Source organism: Carcharhinus amblyrhynchos, chromosome 15 (assembly GCF_965287045.1).
Source record: "Carcharhinus amblyrhynchos chromosome 15, sCarAmb.v2.hapA, whole genome shotgun sequence".
Taxonomy (NCBI): Eukaryota; Metazoa; Chordata; class Chondrichthyes; order Carcharhiniformes; family Carcharhinidae; genus Carcharhinus; species Carcharhinus amblyrhynchos.
Window position 1 is genome coordinate 42860408 of NC_137338.1, and position 24594 is coordinate 42885001.

Below are 24594 nucleotides of genomic sequence, written 5' to 3' on the forward strand. Positions count from 1 at the left end.
ACACTTAACTCAACAGCAGTGGGTCTTTCTTGAGATCAAGGACCCCAGGGATGGAAGTCCCACTGCCAAGAGCTGCTGACCAATCAGATGCTGGTAGCTTTATTGACTGGCAGTGCCACAAGGGAGGTGGTGGCTGCAATTGGTTCAACACCTACTGAAGGTCTAGTGTCATCACAAGATCCCTGTCAAGAAGTGAATGATTGCAAGATGGGGTTCACGGGAAGCCAACAGTAAGGGCAAATTGAGGATGGCTCTCAATGCCCCCATCCCCCCCACCCATTACTGTGTTAGTACCAGCAGTGGTGGAAAGCAGGTGCTAATTGCCTATAGGGTGTCAATTAGCAATGGGACAGAAAGCCTGTTCACTGGGGCCCCACTCAGCATCCTCCAGCCTGATGGATAGCCCACACCATCAAACTCACTGAGAAGAGTTTTAAAGTTAAAAGTTTATTTATTAGTCACAAGTAAGGCTCACATTAATACTGCAAAGAAATTACTGTGAAACGCCCCTAGTCACCACACTCCGGTGCCTGTTCAGGTCAAAGCACCAAACCAGCACATCTTCCCGGCTGTGGGAGGAAATCGGAGCACCCGGCGGAAACCCACACAGACATGGGGAGAATGTGCAACTCCACACAGAGAGTGACTCAAGCCGGGAATGAAACTTGGGTTCCTGGTGCTGTGAGGCAGCAATGTTAACCACTGCACTACTGTTCTTGAGCTCAGCAACAGAGGGACATTTTCAATTTTTTCTTTAAGGCTTATTTGGTAGAATATAACAAACCAATTGAAAAATCAATTGGTTACACTGATAGTCTACCCTATGGTTTTTACGAAATAAAATCTAAGTTATCATTGAAGGTTTCCAGGTAACATAAACAGTCAGATTTTCCAGCACCCCCTGGCATATTTTCCAGCAGCAGGGGTGTATTTTCTGCCATTGGACAGTGGCAGGATCTTCTGGGCTGCCGACATCTACAGATTTTTGCATTCCCCGCACACTCCACTGCTGGGGAACATGCCACAAGGGGGTCACCATCAGCCAGAAGATCCTGCCAGATTTACTGAAATTTAAATGTATTGCATATAAGCATTGAGCCTGACACACCATCATAATGGACAAAGCCATAATTTAGATAAGAAATATTCATTGGAAATATTAACTTTAACAATTTTTTGCATTTTTGTTGGCTGGTTTCTAATAGGACTCTGCTTAAGCAGTGTATCCAAATTTCATCAGTTTAAAAGATTAAGCCAGCACAAATGAGTTAGGGAGTCACCCACCAGGATTAGATGTCTGCCAATGCAAGAAATTTGTTTGCCAATATGAGTAAGTCATATGCCTTTATGGGTACGCAGACTGCCAGTATGTGTAGGCTGCTTGCCAACACAAGATTGTTCTCTATCACTACAAGCAAATAGTTTGCCACCCTGAGTAAGTTACTGCTAGTGCAAATGAGAGTATGTCAACACATCTGAGTGTCTGCTACAGAATTGGGAGCAGAATTAACCAAGAAAAATTGGAGTAGGAGGATCACTGGATTAATGATGGTGTTTCAGTGGACACCAGACTCAATCTCACTCACCTCAAGATTAATAATTCTTAACATTCATTCTTCTTATAGTGCAATTGGCATTTTTTATTCAAATTCATGTACCCATATTGCAAATAAATAGCAGATAGTTAAGTCATGAAAAATTGGATCATAAAAATAATTAATGCCTTAGTTCCAATTCAAATACCAAAGTAGTACAGATATCGAACATTCATTAAAGTATTGATATCAGACTTTATAGAGGCACTGATATGTGGTTTTATAGAGGTACTAATATTAAATTTTTACTTTGGTACTGATATTGAAGGTTTATAGACGTGCTGATATCAGACTTTTACAGAGGTACTGATGTCAGAGTTTTACAGAGGTACTGATATCAGATCTTTATAGAGGTACTAATATCAGATATTTATAAGGTATTGATATCAGACTTTTATAAAGGTATTGATATCAGAGCTTTATGGAGATAGTGATATTGGAGCCTTATTGGGGTACTGATATTGGAGCTTTATGGAGGTATTGATATCATACTTTTACGGAGGTACTGATATCAGACTTTTATAAAGGTACTGAAATTGGAGCTTTATCAGACATTTATAAGGTACTGATATCAGACGTTTATAGAAGTACTGACATTGGAGCTTTATGGAGATACTGATATCAGATTTTTACAGAGATACTGATATCTGAGCTTTATTAGAAGTACTGATATCAGACTTTTACAGAGGTACTGATATCTGAGCTTTATAGAGGTACTAATATCAGACATTTATAAGGTACAGATATCAGACTTTTAAAAAGGTATTTATATCGGAGCTTTATAGAGGTACTGATATCAGACTTTTACAGAGGTATTGATATCAGAGTTTTACAGAGATACTGAAATTGGAGCTTTATAGGGTACTGATAGTGGAGCTTTATGGAGATACTGATATCAGACTTTTACAGATGTATTGATATTAGACTTTTACAGAGGTATTGATATTAGATCTTTATAGAGATACTAATATCAGATATTTATAAGGTATTGAGATCAGACTTTTATAAAGGTACTGATATTGGAGCTTTATGGAGATACTGATATTAGACTTTTACAGAGGTACTGATATCAGGCTTTTATAGAGATACAGATAATGGAGCTTTATAGATGTACCAATATCAAACTTTTATAGAGATACTGATATCAGATTTTTATAGAAATACTGATATTTGAGCTTTATGGGGTACTGATATTGGAGCTTTATGGGGTACTGATATTGGTGCTTTATGGGGCACTGAAATTGGAACTTTATGGTGGTACTGATATCAGATTTTAATAGAAGCGCTGATATCAGACTTTTACAGAAGTACTGATATTGAACTTATAAGTTGATTTTCTGGTCAGCAAATCTGAGGCTAGAAACTTGAAGTATCCATGCCTCAAGCAATATAACCATCAGAGAACCAGGATTGCCAAGCAATCCCAGGCCAGAGGGCAGAATGGGGAACTCTGGTTGGGGGGTCATAAGAGCGAGGTCACATCAGTTGAAGAATAAGAGCAGTATAGTGGCTGACAAGCTGTTTTCTGATGTTGGATCCCTCAAACAGGTACTGAGCAGCCCTCCCTATGAGGATATAGGCAAACCCAACTGTGCTTTTTGGGCAACCTATGGGATGTTTGGAAAAGCTATGTGGCTCCCAGTTAATCCCTGACTCACCAATGAATTGTATTGGACTCCGAAATACTAGACACCAAATGACTCATTTATCAGCCCAATTGATTTCCTGTCTCGGTGCCAGGAAGCCTGTGTCAACCCCAGCCTTTCTCCACTTCAGGGGTGGTTTTGCCACTTTATTTCAATTGCACGGGCCTGGCCTTCATGGCCCCCATTACAAATGACTGCATTAAATACCTCTCAACAGTTCTGTGTTGTGGTGGGAACTCATTCTGAGGGCATGAGATTCATTCTTGTTGCCAAGCAAGGCCAACTTGCTGCCATACAGACTCAGACTTCTGAGATTATTTCTGTGGATCTCAGATGGTTGTTAGGACTGTGAAGGTAACAACCTATGGAAGTGGCAGTGGCACCATGCAGAATCAACCTTCTGTCCCCTGTCAGGGTGACAGCATTCATGCTCTAAGCAATGTCATTCCCTTTGCCTCTTTGCCAACCAGCCTAGATTGACAATGGCTGTGCTGTGGTGTTGCAATCCAAAGCTAGGCCTTAAAGGCCCAGAGCTGCTTGAGGGCATCTTGCTTGATGACTTGAATGTTAGCCTCTTACCAGCCATGTTGCTGTCACTGGAGTAGCACTGAGTAGGCTACTAAGACCAGGCAGAGGCACCCATGAGGAAAACACTAAGAGAATGAACAAGGATTAATATTTAATTTTTGTTTGTGCAATTGAATGTGTTGTTGATTGTAGGTGATATGGAAAGATTTTTGTTATGGCTTTTATTATTGGACAGTGAACCAGAGGATAACATGATGAGGCATAGTGACATTGGGCACAATCTTACCAGCCATTCAAACCACAGACATCAGCCAAATCTCCATTCACTGCGGCGGGATGGGAAAATCCCGCTGGTGTGAAAGGCAGTAACATTCCAACCATGGAGTTTTGCAGCACAAAAAGAGCCTCATCAGCCCATTATGTTTACAGTGGATATTAAGCACCTATCTATTGTAATCTCATTTTCCATCACTAGGGTCATAGCATTGTAGCATTTCATGTGCTCATCTAAATGTTTCATAAATGTTGTGGGGATTCTCAGTGAGTTCCAGCTCCCCATTACCCAAAAAAGTTTAGACAAAAATGTTTGCCTCAAATCTCCTCTAAATCCCCTGCCTCTTACCTAAAATCTCAGATGCATGGGGTAGGAGAGATTGGTGAGTCCATGTGGTCTGGAGAAATTGTCTGAATAGAAGCAGAGCTTCATAACCCATGGCTTGTTCCACTACAAGGGATCCAGGATGCCTCCTTGTTCCCTCTTCAACCTCCTCTGGACTGCTGTAGTAATGGTTGTTCCTTCATTGCAGTGAGACTGTGAAGGATTGTGCCACAATGCTCTTTGGGGGCAGTAAAGGCAGCACAACTATTATTTGAAGTATCTAACTGCCTGCTCCATGATGTTCCCAGAGGCTCTCATTGAAGGCCTGTACAGCTCAAATGAAAGGGTGGTATAAGGGATCCAGCATGTGGCCCCCATGAAGAGGGGATAGTCCTTGTCCCCAGCAGACAGCCTTTAGTTATGGGAGGGCCAAAGAAAGTGAGGAGGGCCAATTGGTGCAGGGTATCTGTATTGTCGATAGTAAGCATTCACCGGGATGAAGGTCTTGACATGATTACAAAACAGCTGCACATTTATCAAATGGAATTCCTTGTGGTTCCTCTCCGCATTGACACGGAGAGTCTGCAGAGCTACATGGGTGCAAACTGAATCATGTACTATCATGAATCCTGTCAACTTGTGAAGCATTGTGACTTTTAATCCAATTTCCCTTCCTGAGTGAAATGATGAAGAATTCCTCTTGTTTGGCCTCAGTCACTTCCCAGATGCAACAATAAGTGATAATCTGAGGAATGATAGCAATGTTGCCTGAGCCCACCTAAAAGAACCAGGGAGTGTAAAAGGTGAGGGCAATAATGATCTTGACAGCCACTGGCAGGGTCATCCTCAGCCTGTGACAGGCTCCAGATCAGGTTGCAGGAGGTAACACAGCTTAGTGTCCACCTCCTGGGCAACTACTCTCTGAAAACCATTGATGGAGAGCCCTCCTCCTTCTCCTCCGTCCATGCAGAGCTTTCCTTCTTTGTGTCCTGTGTTGCGTGACCCAGTCAGTGCCACCATATACCTGAGTCAGGTATTCGCCTGCCCTCCCTGACTATAAGCATCATCCTCCAAAATGTAACTCTAAATCCTGCATCATACTTCCATAAATTCAGGCTAAGTTGAAGAAAGATAAAAGTATCCAAACTGGAAAATGCTGACCTGTCTTTTAAGTGCCTCTGGTGCAACTTCCATCTTGCTGAACACTGATTTTTTTTCCCACAATGCCATGCCCATTCATCCAATGGATTATATGTTCCAAATTTGGTTGTTTGGGGTCACATCAGCTTGCAGGATGGTGTTATGTCAGGAGAATGCTGAATTAGTTGTTTTTGGCACACAGTGGGAATTTGTCATGAAGGTGTATGCCATACACTGTGCTGGAAGAGTTAGTAAAAGATCATATGGTGCTACAAAGGCTGAGTTTGGGTCCTTGCAGCAGAATTCAGATGAATGAAACAAGGAGTTTGGGTGTTATCTTGCCAAGTCCCTAATCAAAATCATCCATTCTCCAACATGTTATTTTGCCATTGGGCTGCATGCTCACGTTATTTGCTCTCACACATTCAGAAAAATAAAAGGGCTTGAAAAGCCCTAAAGGATTTCCTCGTCCTTGGCCAGTATTTTGACATACACAACATCTGATAATGTAGCATCAGCCAGGGGTCAAACAGAAACAATTGCTATTGCAGTTGGCTCACTAAATTGACATTAGTCTTCCTCTAGTTAGAAGAATCAACATTCAAACAAATCTTGAAATGTAAACTATAAGCTGCAAATCAATTTTACACTGAGGAGAATCAGTGCAATGGATTTTACTCCAACCACAATATGGAGTCAACTCTGCCTTGACAGGTTAAGGGACCCCTGAGTCGGTTTTACATGCAGCAGGCAATTAATAGCCTCTCATTAGGGCTTGAGTTGAGAGCTAATTAGATGGCCGGCAGCTCTTCAGCCCAGCAAAACTAATAGCAACAGTGACTAATGCTTGGACTGCGACCAGGTAAGATCAGCAACAATGGAGGAGGCCCTGTCAAGGGATTGGGTGATTGTTAATGAAAGGGTTGTTACCTAGAGGGCAGCCCTTACCTCATGAGGGAACCACCATGGGCTACTGGGTGCTTGATGAGGAGAGGCCCATCAAGAGCTTGCATGTGGCCAAGTGTCCACCTATGGCTGGTAAATTATTTGCGGCAGTGGGGAAAGGGTCATTAAATGACCCTTAATTTGCTACTTAGGGGTCTCAATTGGCCTAAGTGTAGCCAAGCTGCTCATCATCTTTCTTGCTGCTGTCAGCAAAAGCTGTAATTCTCACTAGCGAATCCCATTTTTCACACACCACCTCCCAGCACGTTCTCTGGTGCCCTATAAAATTTGGGTCAAATCATGTTTCTTGGGTACAAAAAAGATAAAAATATCAGTAAGTTAGTAATGGCAAATCTGCATCAGCATCTGGAACTTATATGTGAGTTTCCTTTTTTGAACAATAGATCTCCAACTTTTATCATTAGAGAGAGCTGTTACATTTAATCAAAGAATCAGTAACTCTGTTACAGAGCCATCCATCAAGTTGATTGCAAAGGATGGATATCCTGTCCACTCAGTAACCTACCACAAGGCCTCCACCCACTTTGCTGTATTGAAGGACAGAATGGAACAAATGGATTCAAAAATTCAAAAACTCATTTCCACAGATAACTAAATAGGGTTAATCAGGTTAATCTGATTAAAATACCAAAACGTAATCATCATTGGACACAATTTCCCACTTGTCTCATCTGGCTGCTGCCAATCTGCAACTCGGTGGATGAGGTCCTAACTTTGTGTGTTTGTGCAAAGCAATGATAGCAATGGAAATAAAAATCAGAATAGATGTAGAACAGGCTGCTGCCATTGGTGAGAGTAGCTATGAGCGAAGGAACATAAGCTTAACATAACAGCCAGGTCACTCAAGATAAAAGTTAGGAATTAAAGGGTGGCATAAGTGTAAAACTCTCGGTTTCGAAGTCATCACCAAGTATTAGAGAGATTTTATTCATACCATGCTTTCAGTCTTTGCAAACCTTGATGAGATTTTGATTTCCTCTGACAGACCTTCGATAGTCGATATAGTTTAACCTCAAACAGTTTATTAATAACGGCCCATGGTAGCAGGGAAACATGGTGTCAGCACTGCTGCCCCTCAGCGCCAAGGACGCAGGTTCAATTCCAGCCTTGAGTGACTGTCTGTGTGGAGTTTGCACATTCTCCCCGTGTCTGCGCGAGTTTTCTTCAGGTGCTGCGGTTTCCTCCCACAGTCCAAAGATGTGCAGATTAGGTAGATTGGCAATGTTAAATTGCCCCTCAGTGTCAGGGAAATTAGCAGGATAAATATCCGGGGTTACAGGCATAGAGCCTGGGCGGTATTGTTGTCAGTGCAGGCTCGATGGGTCAAATGGCCTCCTTCTGCACTGTGGGGATTCTATGATTCAATGAACTATTTACCGGAGTGGAAGCAAGCCCTCCATGATTCCATGGGATTGCTAAAGAGGACTGTTAAGAAAAAGAAGATTTGTATATTCATAGCTGTTCTATTTCTTATGAAGTAAAGAAACTAAAAATGCTCAATTGCTGGGCTCACTATATCATTCATATTGTTTCTTAACAGTTTTTATCTCATTTTTACAGCTCCACCAATTATTTCATTGAATCTCACGTCCTTACCAAATGGCATGAAGAAGGTTCAGTGCATTGCTGCAACAAGTAAACCAGCTGCGTCTATTACCTGGAAAGAGAATACTTTTGGAAACTCCACACAGATTTTGTTTAACAATGTTGATGGTACCATGACTGTGGAAAGCCATTACCATATACCCATCAACTTCACTGAAAAACAGCAAACTTGCATCATAAACCACCCAGCATTTAATGCAGCTCAGAACCTTACCATTTCCCTTGGTATGTTTGTATTCTAATCTTTTTAATCTAGACCTTCGGCCCACGAGAAAATGCAATGGTTGGTTTTGCAAGGGTTCCTGCAACATACACCAGACTTTTCATAGATAATACAATTAGCAGAATATAAATTGAAGAAGCTATAAAGAACTCTGTAGCTATTTAGATAAATGAACCATCTACTCCAGAGTTTTGTTATTGCAAATGTTTTATGAGATATTGCAGTAAACAATTTGTTGTTTAAATATCTTGGTGGTAAATTTTCATGGGGTATTCCCACTTGTACACTGTAACTTCAGCATTGAGCTATATTTTAGGGAGGAAACACATACTTAGACAATTTGTGTTACTTGACTTCCTGAGGAACTGTGTTAGCAGACCACACTACATGAAATAAGCCATTAGCTGCATAACATTCAAGAAGAAAGCCACAAACTACAGCGAATATCCCACAGATTGTTATTGATAATTTGATTTGATTTATTATCATCAACATGTATTGGATACAGTGAAAAATATTATTTTTGCTATACAGAAAAAGCATACTGTTCATAGAGTACATAAGGGAGAAGGAAAGGAGATGGTGCAGAATATAGGGTTGCAGTCATAGCTAGGGTGCAGAGAAAGATCAGCTTAATATATGGTAGGTCTATTCAAAAATCTGATGGCAGCAGGGAAGAAGCTGCTCTTAAGTCAGTTGGTACGTGATCACAGACTTCTGTATATTTTTCCTAACAGAAGAAGGTGATAGAGAGTATTTGTGGTCCTTGATTATGCTGGCTGCTTTTCTGAGGCAGTAAGAAGTGTAGGTGGAGTCAATAGATGGGAAGTTGGTTTCCATGATGGACTGGGCTATGATGAATTGGTGCAACAATAATCCCTCCCTCAATGTCAGTGAAACAAAGGAGACAGTCATCAACATCAGGAAGCCTGGTGGAGGACATGCCCCTGTAGAAATGATCGAGAACTTCAAGCTTCTAAGTGTCCAGATCACCAACAAACTGTCCTGCTACTTCCATGCCGATGCTGTAGTTAAGAAAGCCCACCAATACCTCAACTTCTTTAGGAGGTTATGACTCTCATCAACTTTTATAGAAGCACCATAGAAAACTTTATTTCTAATGAGGTTGTATCACAGCTTGGAATGGCTCCTACTCTGACCAAGACCACAAGAAACTACAAAGGGTCATGAACGAAGCCCAGTCCATCACACAAACCAGCCCCCCATCCATTGACTCTGTCTACACTTCCCGCTGCCTCAAAAAAGCAACCAACATAATAAGGCCCCACGCACCGCAGATATGCTTCTTTTCACATTTTCCATTGGGGAAAAGATACAAAGGTTTGACGTCACAATTGACTCAAGACCAGTTTCTTCCCTCCTGCCATCAGTCTTTTGAATGGACCTACCTTATATTAAATTGAAATTTCTCCACAACCTTGCTATGACTGTAACATTACATTCTGCATCCTCTCCTTTCCATCTCTATAAATGGTATATTTTGTCTCTATAGCATATAAGAAACAATACTTTTCACTGTATACCAATACATATGACAATAATAAATTAAATCAAATCAAATCAACCCTTTGTAGTTTTCTGCAGTCTTGGTCAGAACAGGAGCCATATTAAACTGTGATACATCCGGAAAGGATGCTTTCTATGGTTCATCTGTAAAAATTGTTGAGAGTCATAGTGGACATAATTTCCTTAGCTTCCTGAGAACAGATGGAGTTCATCATTGTCTTGTATATTACTGAATCTTTCCAGTCAGTAATGGTGGGAGAGAGGTCATGGAACTGTAAGGGCCTGCACTCGCCAGATGGCAAATGCCATTCTTATTCTGCACCTGAGTTCATGAGCTGCAGCATGTCACATGCAGAAGATCGCTCACTTTAGAAGCTTGCTGGCTTCCCTGAGAATCACGTAGATGGAATCATGTAGCTCCAAAAATTCCAACTTTAACCTACTGACTTCACAAAGAGTTCTGTTCATTGAATGTCAAGGTCTCCTGTGCTACCCCCTGAGTGATACTCTGTATCAACACACAACAAACAGGAAGCTGCCAGGATGCATGTATCTTGCACCAGTCAGCCAACACACACAGCTATGAAGAGATAGATTATAAAAATATTTTACCTTCATTGTACACTTCAACAATTTTGATGTAATACATTTATCTAAGGCATTTTATTCAGTGTGTAGTGGGTGGTTGCATTTCTTCCATGTACGACCAGGAAGTGAGATTTTCTCTGGTGTAGTGGCATCAGAAATTCATTCATAGAATCATTTAGTGCAAAAAAGGCTCTTTGGTTGATCCATAAAGCATGTCCTCTGTTCAATAGTTCTAGTTTCATTGAGACACGTTTAAAAGTCCATATAACCAATGTCAGTCGTGGCTCTGTAGTGGGATTGTTCCCTCCGAGTTGGAAGGTTTTGAATTCAGGTCTCATCTTAAGACACTTAGCACAAAATCCAGGTTGACATTCCCATTACAATATTTTGCTGCTGTAGCTGCTGTGTATGCGAAACCACAGCCCTGATTGCCCCCAGAGGTGGATGTAAAATCCCACAGCACTATTTTGAAGAAGACCTGGGAGGTTTCCCTGGCGTCCTAGTCACTATTTATTCCTCAACCATTAAAACAAAGAAAAAGATAATCCATTCATTATCACATTGCTGTTTGTGGGACCTTCCCTTGCGTAACTTGATTGTTGTCTTCCTACATTACAACAATGATTATACTAGGAAAATATTCTACTGACTGTAAAGTATTTTGGGATGTCCTGGGGTTGTGAAGAAACTCTATATAAATGCAATTTTTGATCTTTTTTCTAAAAATGTGTAAATTATTTTTCTAAATAATATTTTAACATTTATACCAGGACAATACTTTTTAACATGTTTTGCTCTTTTCCAGGTCCCTTGTCCGTCAGTTTTGGAAAGTGGCTTCAAGCTGGTACTTTTTTAAAAAATACTTAATAATTGCATTCATTATAGTATTCCTATATCTTATCGATTCACAGCCTAGGCTAGAGAAGAAAATGTCAAGGTGATGATACTGCAAATAAAATTCACTATTCAAATTACTAAGAATGTTATCTTCAGATAATAATAGAGATTTTTTTTTGTTTCCAAAAGATTTCCAAATATTTTTCATTAGCTCCTAACTGGGGTCCAAAATAAGTTCCTATTCAATATGATTTGAGTAACAAATCTTATGGAAATAAATGTGAAGCAGGAATAACAAGAGTGCAAATCAACCTGCATAGAATGATTGAGCTTACCTGATAGTTTTGATTTTGTTGACAATGGTCTTGTCAGGAATTAATACTGTTAATGCCAGAGTTATCGATTGGTCTTTAATCAAGTTAATCAGAGCAATTAGTTCTCGCTGTCATCCACAGGACTCAATGCTCATGTGGGTGTTTTATGAAAATCATGTCAACAGGCAGTTAATTTCTCCCTTTTTTTAGTTCAGGAATGATATCAAGCATAACTTAAAACAGATCTTAACAAATCTATTATGTCTGTAATTGTCTTCTTTTGTGAAAATGAGGGAGGATTTCTAAAACCATTTTGTTTGCTGCAAGTGGAGAACCTAAATATTTCATCATGGGGAATGGCTCACACACAGATCAGAGGAGTGTGATAGGGACTTCATACCATGCATTTGCCAATTTTTAATCTTTCTGTCATTAAAAAGAATGGGTTCTGGGGGAAATTCTGAACTGAAAAAACAGTTTAAATGTCAGTCAAACGTTATTATTTGACCTTTGTCATGTATTTATACAAATGATCAGAAATAGCCTTGCTAGTATTTAACTACATTTAAAATGAAATGGAATTGTCTGTTCATTAGGGGATGATAATAAGTACAAGAAAACATGATGGGCTGAACTTTCACTGAGTCAGGAAGACTTGGATCACCTTTAGAAATGGTGGCCAGAATGCAATTCTGGTATTCCTGACCCCATTCAAGTGGCTTCTGATTTTTAACACTTTCCTTTAAGGGTGGAAGTTGGTTGAGGTCTGAGCTCTCAATCAAGAATACATAGTGAGGCCAGATATCCCTTAGAGTGCTGAGAAACCTGAGCCCCAAGGAAAATAATGGTTGACTGACAGCTCAGGCACTCTGATTTATACTGGCAATTGTATAATTTTAATTTCAACAAGGTAAAGACATTTCAAATGCTTTTGTTGTGTCTCATATTGGTACTAAGTTATCACTGAATGACCTTTTTTAAAGCTTTTCTTGCACATAGTATCGTCTCTGTAGGACTCATTGGCTCTATACAGTATGTAGTGAGTGGACGAATATGGAATCACCATACCTTGGCAGGAAGGGCATGAGAAGACATAGGCTTGAGTGGGGGGAATAGCTTTGAATGGGGAGGCACGTGGGGCTGGGTAGTACTTTGGCATGGGTAGCATGAGAGACTATTGAGGGTAAATGGGGCCATAGTTTGGTATTGAGAGTTTTGGGGTCATTGGAGATGGATGGAATGCATGAGATGGCATGGATAGAGCATGGAGAATGTGCAGAGAGTGAAGGGATTGAGAGTGAAGGCTGGTGGCCTTTTCAATTTTTAGTGCAATTGGGACGTCTTGCTGCAACTGTACAAGGCACTGGTGAGACCGCAACTAGAGTACTATGCGCAATTTTGGTCACCTTAGTTGTGAAAGGATATATTGGCCTTGGAGGGAGTACAGAGAAGGTTCACCAGGTTGATACCAGAGATGAGGGGGTTAGCTTATGAGGAGAGATTGAATAGATTGGGTCTGTACTCATTGGAGTTTAGAAGGCTGAGGGGTGATCTTATAGGGACATATAAGATGATGAAGGGGCTAGATAGGGTACAGGTAGAGAGATTCTTTCCACTTAGAAAGGAAACCAGAACTTAGAGCACAGCCTCAAAATAAGGGCGGGGGGGGGGGTCAGTTTAGAGCAGAGTTGAGAGGAATTTCTTCTCTCAGAGGGTAGTGAATCTCTGGAATTCTCCGCCCATTGAAGCAGAGGAGGCTACCTCTTTGAATATGTTTAAGTCACAGGTAGATAGATTTCTGATCGATAAGGGAATTAAGGGTTATGGGGGACAGGCTGGTAAGCGGAACTGATCCATTTCAGATCAACCATGATCTTATTGAATGGCGGGGCAGGCTCGAGGGGCTAGATGGCCTACTCATGCTCCTATTTCTTATGTTCTTATGTTTTTATGAAGTCCCACAGCACCAGAGTGGGCCCTTTAAATGCACCCAACAATCCCAGGGCCGCTTCCAAACTTGTGGCAAAGTTGGGAATTTCCTCAACTCCTCATACTCACTTCAAGGATGAAAGTCCAGTTTGTTAAATTAATATTAACCAGTGAACAGCTCTGTTACCATCGTGGAAATACTCCACAAGTCTGGCAGAATCTGTGGAGACAGAATTAACTTTACGGGTCAACTTTTTTTTGTGGAACTGGAAAAAGACATAACAAGTTGTAAGGAAGTACAGAGACAGGGAAAGAAACAGGTAGGGGCAGTTTGGTGAAGAGGAGTAACAAAGAAGGTTTGTATTAGGGTGGAAGGCAAGAATAATTAAATGACAAAAGGATGGTGCAGTGCAAAGGAAGATGGCAGTGGAATGAAAGGTGGGACTAGAGGAGATGTAACTTGGAATTAACAATTGCAATACAGGAAGAACTATAATCTGAAATTGTTGAACTCAGCGTTGAGCCCAGAAATTTGCGAACTATTGAATTGCAACATAGACTGGGATTTTCAGGCCATGCTCATCCCATGGCCAGCAATTCCTGCCCAAGGTCAACGGACCTTTGAATGGTCTGTGTCCTGCCTGCTACAATTCCTGTGGTGGGCAGGATGGGAAATTTCCAACAATGAAGTGCTGTTATTTGAAGTTCTCTGAAGCTTTCAGTGTAACAGGCTGAGAACAGAGTGGGAGTGGAATGGAGAATTAAAAGATGACCAGATCTTTTAAAATAGCAGATGACCAGAAGCTTGTGGACTGAATGGAAGTGTCCTGCAAAGCATGAACCCAATCTGCGTTTGGATTCCCTAGTCTAGGAAAGACCACACCGTATGCTGTGAATACATCTTAATAAATTGAGAGAAGTACAGTTAGGTTGCTGTATCACCTGGAAGGAGTCTTTCAGGCTCTGGAGGGAGGAAACAAAAGGCCACAAGAAGATACTGTAGTGTTATGGTGAAATTAAAGTGATGGACACAAAATGGTTACCTAGCACACAAAATGGACTCTGGGAAGGGACATTAAAAGGCACTGACTTTGGACACAGACAGTTACACAAATGGTTAAAACCTGCAGTATCTGATTTGTTGCAGGAAGTTGGTCAAAGCTGGGGCACTTTAAGACTTGAGGTAAGAGCAGACCCAGAACAATGAGTTGATAATAAGATCAGCCACTGATGAGGACATAAATACATAAATGTATATATCAAAACCAGTCATTGATAGAGGACATAACTGCATAAATGTATCCATTCTATGTACAATGATGTGTTAACTGTCCATGTCCGTACCTGTCTGCTTGTAATGATGTGTTAACTATCCATGTCCGTGTCTGTCTACTCAACTTGTAACGATGTGTTAACGGCTAATGTCCACACTATCTATTGTCTAAAAGGTATAAAGATTTTCAACTACCATTATGTAGTTGAGAAGGTAGCTGTTAAGTACTGTGGAGTACCAGTGCTTTTTCCAGAAGCTTTGTCCAAAAAAAACTGTTTTGTTGAACCTCCAAGTCTGACTCCGAAGTGGTAAATTTCCCACAACAGTAGGAAAGGGGAAGGGGCTGCTGGAGGTGATTAATGAGTGGTCCAGGGTTCAGCTGTTATATATTTCCAGCAACTCCTGTTCTTTTTCAGATTTTCAACAATTTCAGTACTTTGCCTCTGTGACCAGTCTGGGCAAGTTAATGACATCTTTTCTTTATTTGGCAGTTTTAATAGTATGTGCTACAGCCTTGGCTGTTGCTGGGACAGTTATATTGGTGATCTGGATTGTCAAGAAAGAAATGAAAAAAATGGCAAAATCAGGTAAGCACAAAATAATGCCTTAAAACACTAAAGAGAAAAAGTTAGATAATCCCCCAAAATCATCATGGGGAATCACAATGTGCGATTGAGCCTTGTCTGTTTCTTCTGATGCAGGCAACACGTAAACACGTTACAATGTGCAGTCAACAGTTGAGTAGCTACATGCCTCAGATTTGGGTGATTGCAGTCTGAGCTGGCTGACTGATAAACAGCAACAAGGGCACTGGCAGCAGGATCACAAATGCTGCCATTCTCAAACAGAACAGTAGATCCATGCTCCACAGAACCATTGCCACTTGCCTGGGGCGGGGGTGGGGGTGGGGGTGCGGGGGGAGGTGAGGTGTTCTTGAACACATGCTCAACTCCGCAAGGTGTTAGCGGTGTGAACTAGAGCGTTGAGGTCAGAAGTGTTACTTCTGGAGTGAAATCAGCGTCATACTGGCTATTACCATGATCGGCATGCTCCAAGGCACGTTCCTAACACCTGCACGAACTACCTACCCAAAACATTAGCTGGCAGACGCACACCAGCAGTGTTTGCAGGCAGCACAGACACCATTTTGGTACCAAATAGCCCCCTGGGTTGCTTTGCAATTGAATTTTGTGGCACAAGCTTTCTAACTCAGCATTGAGTAGATACATTGTATTGTTAACTAGAATCAAGCTGTGATATTTTTAACAACATTGCAAATGGCAACGTATAATCAAATGAGCTAATCTAACAGGATCAGAGCCCTCCTGCCTATGCGCAGTCAATTTCAGGTGCATAGATAAGTAACCACTTAAAAACACTACACTTCTCTGTAAATCACGGGGAACAACAACAAGACAGCTGCTAACTGTGGAAAAAAATCGCAACCGATATGAATCATTTTTATCTATGGAAAAGTTGTCAGCTGGCTATTATTGCAACAACTAAAAAGACATTTGGAAGTAAGCACACCCAAACAACTGAACATTTAAAGTACAAAGCAAGCTTGAGTTGAAACATTGGTCCTGAATCACATTCACTGGTTAAGGCACATCAGTAGCAAAACTAGAAGAATGAAGATAAGTGCAGCAACATTTCATGCTGGCAGCACATAGATTAAGCAACTACAACTTTAAATGCGCAGAGTCAGTTAAAAGAAAACACCTGTTTCCAATAGACAACAAATACTTTGACACCATTTTGGATAACCTCATATTATTGGGTTCCTCATGCACCTCAGGGCCCAATGACAGAAGCTTGCATGGAAATTGTTTAATCTTTTGCTAATTAGCTGTTGTATGAAAGTCCCTAAAGGCACTGGATTCCCTCCACCCTGTGAAGCTTAAACCCAAGTGTGGACTGCCATATTTTTACAATCCTAGTAGCGGATGTTTGATGAGAAATCTAACACCCAATAATTAAGAGCTATGCCACAGGATTTCACATTTTTAAAAAAACTTTAAAAATTAAATAAAGCAAGCACAACTAATTTAACACTACACTTTGTCAAGACTTATGAATATAAAACCAGTTCCCATTTTACACCCCCGCTACCAAGTATTCCTTTATATATTATCAAGTCTTGAAGGGTCATTCACTTTTCCTAAGACAACCCAAAGATATGGAGTATTCTGCCAGAATTTTCCCTGAGTTCATAAAATAGAATCATAGAATCCCTAAAGTGCAGGAGGAGGTCACTTAGCCCATTGAGCCTACAACAACAACAGGACAGGTCCTATCCCCATTAGCACATGCATTTACTCTGCTAATCCCCCTGACACTAAGGCTCAATTTAGCATCAGCAATCAATCTAACCTACACATCTTTGAACACAAAGGGCAATTTAGCATGGCCAATCCACCAAACCTGCATACCTTTGGAGTGTGGGAGGAAAACGGAGCACCTGGAAGAAACCCACACAAACACGGGAAGAATATGCAAATTTTACACAGTCATGTGGAGCTGGATTTGTACCCGGTAGTGGTCGCAGTAACGCTAAGCACTGTGCCTCCCCAGTGTTCCAGCAGCTACCTGAGATAGACATTTTATCGGTATCCTTCAATTAGCATCTGGCTAAGTTACCCACCAGCTTCTTGTTAAAGCCTCCTGATTGTAGATTCCTCAGTTCAAACTTGGTGCTGGCTGCTGCCTGCCACCATGTGAACAATCTTTCACTATGAGAGTTACTGTATAATTTCCTCCCCTAGCTCCAAGCTAGGGAAATCTTCCAACCCCATTCTCCATGACAGTAAACTAATTATCTTACTTTCAAAACAACTTACTTGATTCTTTGAGCCATATAACAACTTATATCACTAATGGATATAATTGCTCTCTCTCCAGATTCCCTGGGCTCTACCAAGAGGTCCAGAGATGGGTCATTTATTTTTCAGTGCTTTCAAACTTCCAATTCTGAACTTGAAAGAGAAACACAGGTTATTTTGTCACCATAATTAACCCAAATTTATTTAATTTGCCTTCAGTTTAAGGTTGTTACTTGATTACAAATGAAGTGTTTTAATTTAATTTAGATCTGACACTTTAATCGCCAACATAAAAGTTATATTCCTACAACTATAAGTCATTCCTCTGAAACACAGGAGAATCAGATATCAACGGCAATATCTATTGGGTGACACCCACAATGTGGCATTTTGTTCCCATAAGAAATTAGGGTGGGGGCAATGAGAAAGATTGTTTGATTATATTCCAGCCACACTGCACTGCAGGAAAGTTTCAATAGGAAAATCTACAATTGGCTCAAACTCACTCCGTACCTCATTTTTTACCTTGATTTTCCTTCCTTCTTATCTCGCCTGGTCTTCCAACTCAGGCCAGGTAAGATTCAAACAGCATATTCCCAGGCCCCAGTACCGAAGGGCAGTTATGTCAAAGATTGTTAGATCAGTTTGGGCCTTTGGAGGGATGGGGATGAGAGTTGGGTTGGGTGATGCCTGAGGCGACTAGGGGTGACAGTTGTGGCAGGTGGAACCTGTGAAGGCTGGAGATGAGAGTCAGGTAGGGTGGGGCTGAGGTCTCTGTAAGGGTTTGGGGTGAGAGCTGGGTCATGTGAGGTCTTGGGGTGAGTGCATTTGGATGAGTATAGGGTCAGATTAGATCTGAAGGAGGATAGCTGCGAAAGTCAGGTTTGGGTGGGGCTTGAGGTGAGAGTTGTGTCAGGTCGAGCCTGTGAGGGTTGGAGGTGAGAGTCAGGTCAGGTGGTCTGAGGTGGGAGCAGGTGTTGGAGATGGAGTCGGGTTAGGTGGGGCCTGAGGTGGGGGTATGGTTTGGGAGTAAGAATCAGGTCAGTTGAGGTCTGAAGGGGGTGGGGGTGAGAGTTATATTGGGTGGGTCCATAGCAGTTGGAGGTGAGAGAGGGGCTGTGTCAGATTGCATCAGTCTTTGGGGGAGGAGGGGGAGAGGGAAGAGTTCCCATGGAGATGGGGCAATCTTGTGAGGGAGCTACTGTAGAGGGGTGTACTACCTTGGAGAGTGGGGTGAGCTATTAGGAGTTGTTGAAAGACCCCAGAGGGAATAGGGTGGTGGGGGTGTCCCATCAGGGTGTCATAGAGTCATAGAGGTGTACAGCATGGAAACAGGCCCCTCGGCCCAACTTGCCCATGCTGCCTTTTTTTTTAAAACCCTTAAGCTAGTCCCAATTGCCCACATTTGGCCCATATCCCTCTATACCCATCTTACCCATGTAACTGTCTGAACACTTTTTAAAAAACAAAATTGAACCCGCCTCTACTATCATCTCTGGCAGCTTGTTCCAGATACTCACCACCCTCTGTGTGAAAGGATTGGCCCTCTGGATGCTTTTGTATCTCTCCCCTCTCACCTTAAACCTATGCCCTCTAATTTTAGGCTCCCCTACCTTTAGGAGAAGATATTGACTTTCTAGCTGATCTATGCCCTTCATTATTTTATATACTTCTATAAGGTCACCCCTCAGCTTTTTAGATTCCAGAGAAAAAAATCCCAGTCTATCAAGCCTCTCCTTACATCTCTAACCATCAAGTCTTGGTAGTGTCCTGGTAAATCTCTTCAGCACTCTTTCTAGTTTAATAATATTCTTTCTATAATAGGGTGACCAGGAGTTCTGTGGGTCTATGCATGGTTACCCAGAAGTTAGAAGAAGTTCTACTTATTTTTATTCATTCATGGGACATGGGCTTTGCTGGCTGGCCAGCATTTATAGCCTATCGTAATAGTCCTTGGAGGGCAATTGAGAGTCAACCACATTGTCATGTAGGCCAAACCTGCCACAACTGGTATGTAGGCCAAACCAGGTAAGAACGGCAGATTCCCTTCCCTAAACCACATGGGTTTTTCTGACAATTGACAATGGTTTCATGGTCATCAGTAGATTCTTAATTCCAGATAATTTTTATTTTTGAATTTGGCAGGATTCAAACCTGGGTCCCCAGAACATTACTGAGCTTATGGATTAATAGCCTAGCAATAATACCACTAGGCCATTGCCTCCCACTTCTAACCTATGCTGGATAACTATTGATGTAACCCAATCGGATTCATCCAAAGTTTGCAATGTTAATTACATTTTTCAGATGGTTCCCAGGACAGGGAAATTGCCCATGGGAAGTTTTCATTTCTGGGCAATTGCAAACCCTTCCCTGTGAGCTTCCCGGAGGGATATCCCATTGCAAATTTTGGGCAGTCACCCCAATTTGAAGGCCTGAAGCTCAGAGGTCACAGCCTATTTTCTCATCTTTTCTTCAAGTCAGTTATAATGCTATAATACAAATCTGTAACTCCGCTACTTTACAACAATGAGCATTCTTCATGCCTAAACCAATATGTGAGATTGTTGGCACCATAATTCATAAGGCAACTAAGCTGATCTTATCCTCAGGGATTACTGGTTGCAATCTGGAATACGTTTTCCATTTTCATAGTCCATAGATTTTGAATCCAAGAATAACATCCCTATCACTGGACCAACACAGCTTGGATTCATGTACTTGATAGCTGTCTAGTTTACACATGCCATGTTTTTAGTCATTTTTCTGGAGAGACCATGTTTGAATCTTTAAACATCAATGGGTAGATTCCTAGAATAGACAAGAACATAAAATCACTGACATTCTGTGGAATTTGTCAGAAGAATTCACCTGACGAAGAGGGGAACCTCAAAAGCTTGTGAGTTTACTATCAAATAAATCGGTTGGACTTAAACCTGGTGTTGTCAGAATTCTTACTGTGTTTACCCCAGTCCAACGCCGGCATCTCCACATCATTTGTCAGAAGTCCCAAACACTGTAGAAATAGGCAGGAGAGGTTTGATCAAAGAATTCATTTTTTTGAGGTTATGTTATGTTAAAACAGACAGCTTTTCCAGAATCTGCTGACAAGGCATCCTCAAAAATGTCCAAAAACTCACTCAGACATTCAAGACACTAGCTGGTATAGCTAAAGCTTTAAGGGTAGGTGTCTTTATTTTGAAGCATTCTTCTAGATAAGCTTATCTGTATTTCTGTCTTCAGACCATAATAGCAGTGGATGAGTAAGGCCGATCACTTTCAACCACCGATTACATGGAAGGCTGAGCTGACGTAAATTACTGTAAACCAAGATTAAATGTTACCAAAGGCCCAGCATGATGTAACTGACTTTCAGCTGGAGAATAAAATGCAACCAGCGTCACAGGAAGTAAGAAAAGATCCAGGATTAATGGATCTCAGAATATGTAATATGAACTACAGACAGAAAATGCTGGAAATACTCAGCAGGTCAGGCAACATCTGTAGAGAGGGAAACAAAGTTAGTGTTTCAAGCTGATGACATTTAATCAGAAATGCAAAGTGAGGTCTCCTGTAGTTCTCATTTCATCTTGTCTGTTGCTTATGAATATCATTTCCTCTAATAAATCCAAAAAACACAAGTCTCAGGCCTGAAAATTGCTTTGCACTGGCCTGTGATGTTTTGTTTTATCCAACAACTGTTAAACTTCCTGGTTCCAAATTCAGGAAAGTAGTTTTCCAACAGCTTATCCTTTTGGTGGCAACTTCTAGTGGTTCCTTTAAGGACACCCAGTTAGGTTATATATCGATAACATTTACTGAATGGGTGGCATGGTAGCACAGTGGTTAGCACTGCTGCTTCACAGCTCCAGGGTTCTGAGTTCGATTCTCAGCTCAGGTCACTGCCTGTGTGGGGTTTGCACATTCTCCTCGTGTCTGTGTGGGTTTCCTCTGGGTACTCCGGTTTTCTCCCACAATCCAAAGACGTGTGGGTTAGGTTGATTGGCCATGCTAAGAAATTGTCCCTTAGTGTCCAGGGATGCGTAGGTTAGAGGGATTAGTGGGTATAATATGTAGGGATATGGGGATAGGGCCTGGGTGGGATTATGTTCGGTGCAGACTTGATGGGCCGAATGGCCTCTTTCTGCACTGTAGGGTTCTAATTCTATGATTCTATGAATACTGTAAGCCCAACAACACCTGCATACAAGGCAACTCAATCCCAAGAAGAGCTCATCAAACAGGCATTAGGCATCCTATTGCATATGCAAGTACAAGCCCTGAACATCTTCTCCTCTTTCAATCGGGCGCTGTGTCTAGAATTCTCATTCCGTGACATACAGGACGATCTAGAACCCATTCTCTCTGTTCAAGGTATTGGTGACAGGGGCTCAGGATCTGCTGAAACATAGAAATCGCAAATTTCACCGGCGAGATCATGATTTCTGATTTTCACTGTCCCTCACTAGTGATGTAATCAGGTTCATGCCCATAATAGATGTCAGCTCTGATCATAGGGGAAGAGATATTGGCTTTGTTCTCAGGGATGGGAGGCAGGGGAACTCTCTGAAGCCTCCATGGTTGAGGTGGCTGGGAGGTTATTTCTGCTTTGATCAGGGGCCCTTTAAAAATGGCACCCCAATATCAGTGCTGCCGGTTTTACCAACATATTAATGCCCCACCCCTCAATATGTTGGTGGCACAGTGGTTAGCACTGCACAACGCCAGGGACCCAGATTCAATTCTGGCCTTGGTCACGGTATGTGTGGAATTTGTGCTTTCTCCCTGTGTCTGCATTGGTTTCCTCTGGGTGCCCCAATTTTCTCTCACTGTCCAAAGATGTGCAGTTTAGGTTAATCTACCATGCTAAATTGACCTTAGTTTCAGGGGGATTAACAAGGCAAATGTGTGGGGTTACGGGAATAGGGCCTGGATGGGATTGTGTTTGGTACAGATCCATTGGGTCAAATGGCTCCTTCTTACTGTAGGGATTCTTTAACAGCATGAAGTACACTCAGCTGTGTTTGTTTTGATAAAGTATCAGAAGATCTAGAGAGAAAACTGATCTGTCTCTGAAGAAAAACACATTGGTTTTTAGAGAGACCCTAATACTTTGCATATTCTGGTAAGATCTGCCTATAGAGTCAGCATCAAAGCTTGCATCTGGCAGTATTATCTCCACACTTGTTATTGTTCATTGGTGATGCACAATGATATTTGCAATAATAATGTGTCATCAATATATTGCTTAGCATTTCCAATGGTTGTTAAATGAATTAGTTTTGGATGTCATCTTTTTTGGGCATATCTGGCAAATATTGATATAAAAGAGATATAAACAGTTTGTTCCTTTTCTTAACAGAAAGAAGAAAACAGGCCCAAGATCCTGAAGACCGGATTTATCAGAATGTTAACAGGAAGAGTGGAAAGAGTAGTGTAGTGGAACTGTCACCGAACTAGCGATCCAGGGGTCCAGGCTAATGCTCAAATTCCACAATGGCACCCGGTGGAAAATAAGTTCAATTGATAAAATCTGGAATATAAAGCCAGTCTCTGTAATAGTGACAAAAAAAAATCATTGAGTGTTGTAAAAGCTAATGAACATTGTGGAAGGAAATTTACTCTCCTTACCTGGTCTGACCTGCATGTGACTTGGAATCCACAGCAATGCGTTGGACTTAACTGCTCTCTGAAATAGTCCAGCAAGGCAATTAAGGGTGGACAATAAATGCTGGTCTTGCCAATAATACCCACATGCCATGCGACAATAAATGAAAATGAAAAGACCCCAGTATTCCACATAAATTGGATAATTAAAGCAAATCAAACAGGTAAGCAGTAACAGAAACAATTGAAAAAACAGGAAAACTAAACATATTAAGTTGAGATCTCTATTGCTACAGTCTGTACGACCCAGGGAGCCAGATCTTGGGGTCAATTTGTCAATATTTAAACTTCCCACTAATCCTTGCTCTCCTGTTGAGTGGAGATTGTCAGGACAAAATAATTTATTTAACAAGACTGTTATTTTCATATTATTCATTTAATAGGCCCACATTCACTCAACTTCTCTCTTCTTCTCAAAATACTTATTAAACTTTTACAATTTTCCAAGTTTTTGTTCATATTTCCTTTAGGACCCCTTAATACATTTTTGTGTCCCTTTCTTGTTTGGTTACAGTCAATGTTCCCTTTAAACAATGCAACAACCCAATAGTATTTCCAGACGCTACACAAAAGTTGACCTCTTTAAACTGCCAACATACACAACCAGGCAAAAACATTTAGGTCATGTGCAATTCAAGAAATTACCCACGATAATACACTGAAAGGGAACATCGGTTATGGTTGTCTGAACTTATTGCGTTTCTAATTTATCTTGCATTTCTGTAGCTTAATATATCTTTTAGCTTTGGCTCTGGTTTCTTCAGTGCAAAAGTGGAGGTTTTCTCTGTTCACTACTGATGCCATATAAGTATTACTTTCTCTGTTTATTATTTTAATGATGTGATTAACCAGTATCAAATATTTCATTAAGTGCCTTCAGTTATGTGGGGGTGCATGGGTGGGGGCTGGATGGGATTGTTGTCAGTGTAGATTCGATGAGCTGAATGGCCCACCTTCTGCACTGTAAGGATTCTATGATTAATACTGTTGACAAAAGAATTTCATAAGAACACCTCAGTCTTATCTTTCTGGAACAGGACTTAAGAGTAACATTTTTATCATTGTTACTTAGACTTGCTCTTGTTTACTCAGACTTTGTGCTACATTTCCTCCCAAGTTACTGTCAATGTGAGAGGGAAAAAGTGCAGAATTCTCGACAGAACATCCAAGATCGAATTGAACAGCGCAGCTCAACCAATCTTACTGAAGGAATGTGGAATGACCAATGCAAGGTTCAAACAAGGAAGTGTATGTTAGAGTAGATAAATCCATTGTCAATTCAAATACAGGAAGAGGAATAAAGAGAGGGAATAAAGACTAGGTTAATTGAGTGAGG

General features: G+C 41.2%; 1 pseudogene across 1 annotated transcript in view; it reads left to right on the plus strand.

The window, feature by feature from the left end:
• LOC145352976 (cell surface glycoprotein CD200 receptor 2-like) overlaps positions 1-23638 on the plus strand; it is a 38523-nt pseudogene extending 14885 nt beyond the window's left edge. Inside the window, exons 3-6 of the transcript XR_013888629.1 lie at positions 8034-8303; positions 11328-11378; positions 15264-15356; positions 22954-23638. The product of XR_013888629.1 is annotated as a cell surface glycoprotein CD200 receptor 2-like (transcript). The remainder of the gene's footprint in view (positions 1-8033; positions 8304-11327; positions 11379-15263; positions 15357-22953) is intronic.
• The last annotated feature ends 956 nt before the right edge of the window (positions 23639-24594 follow it).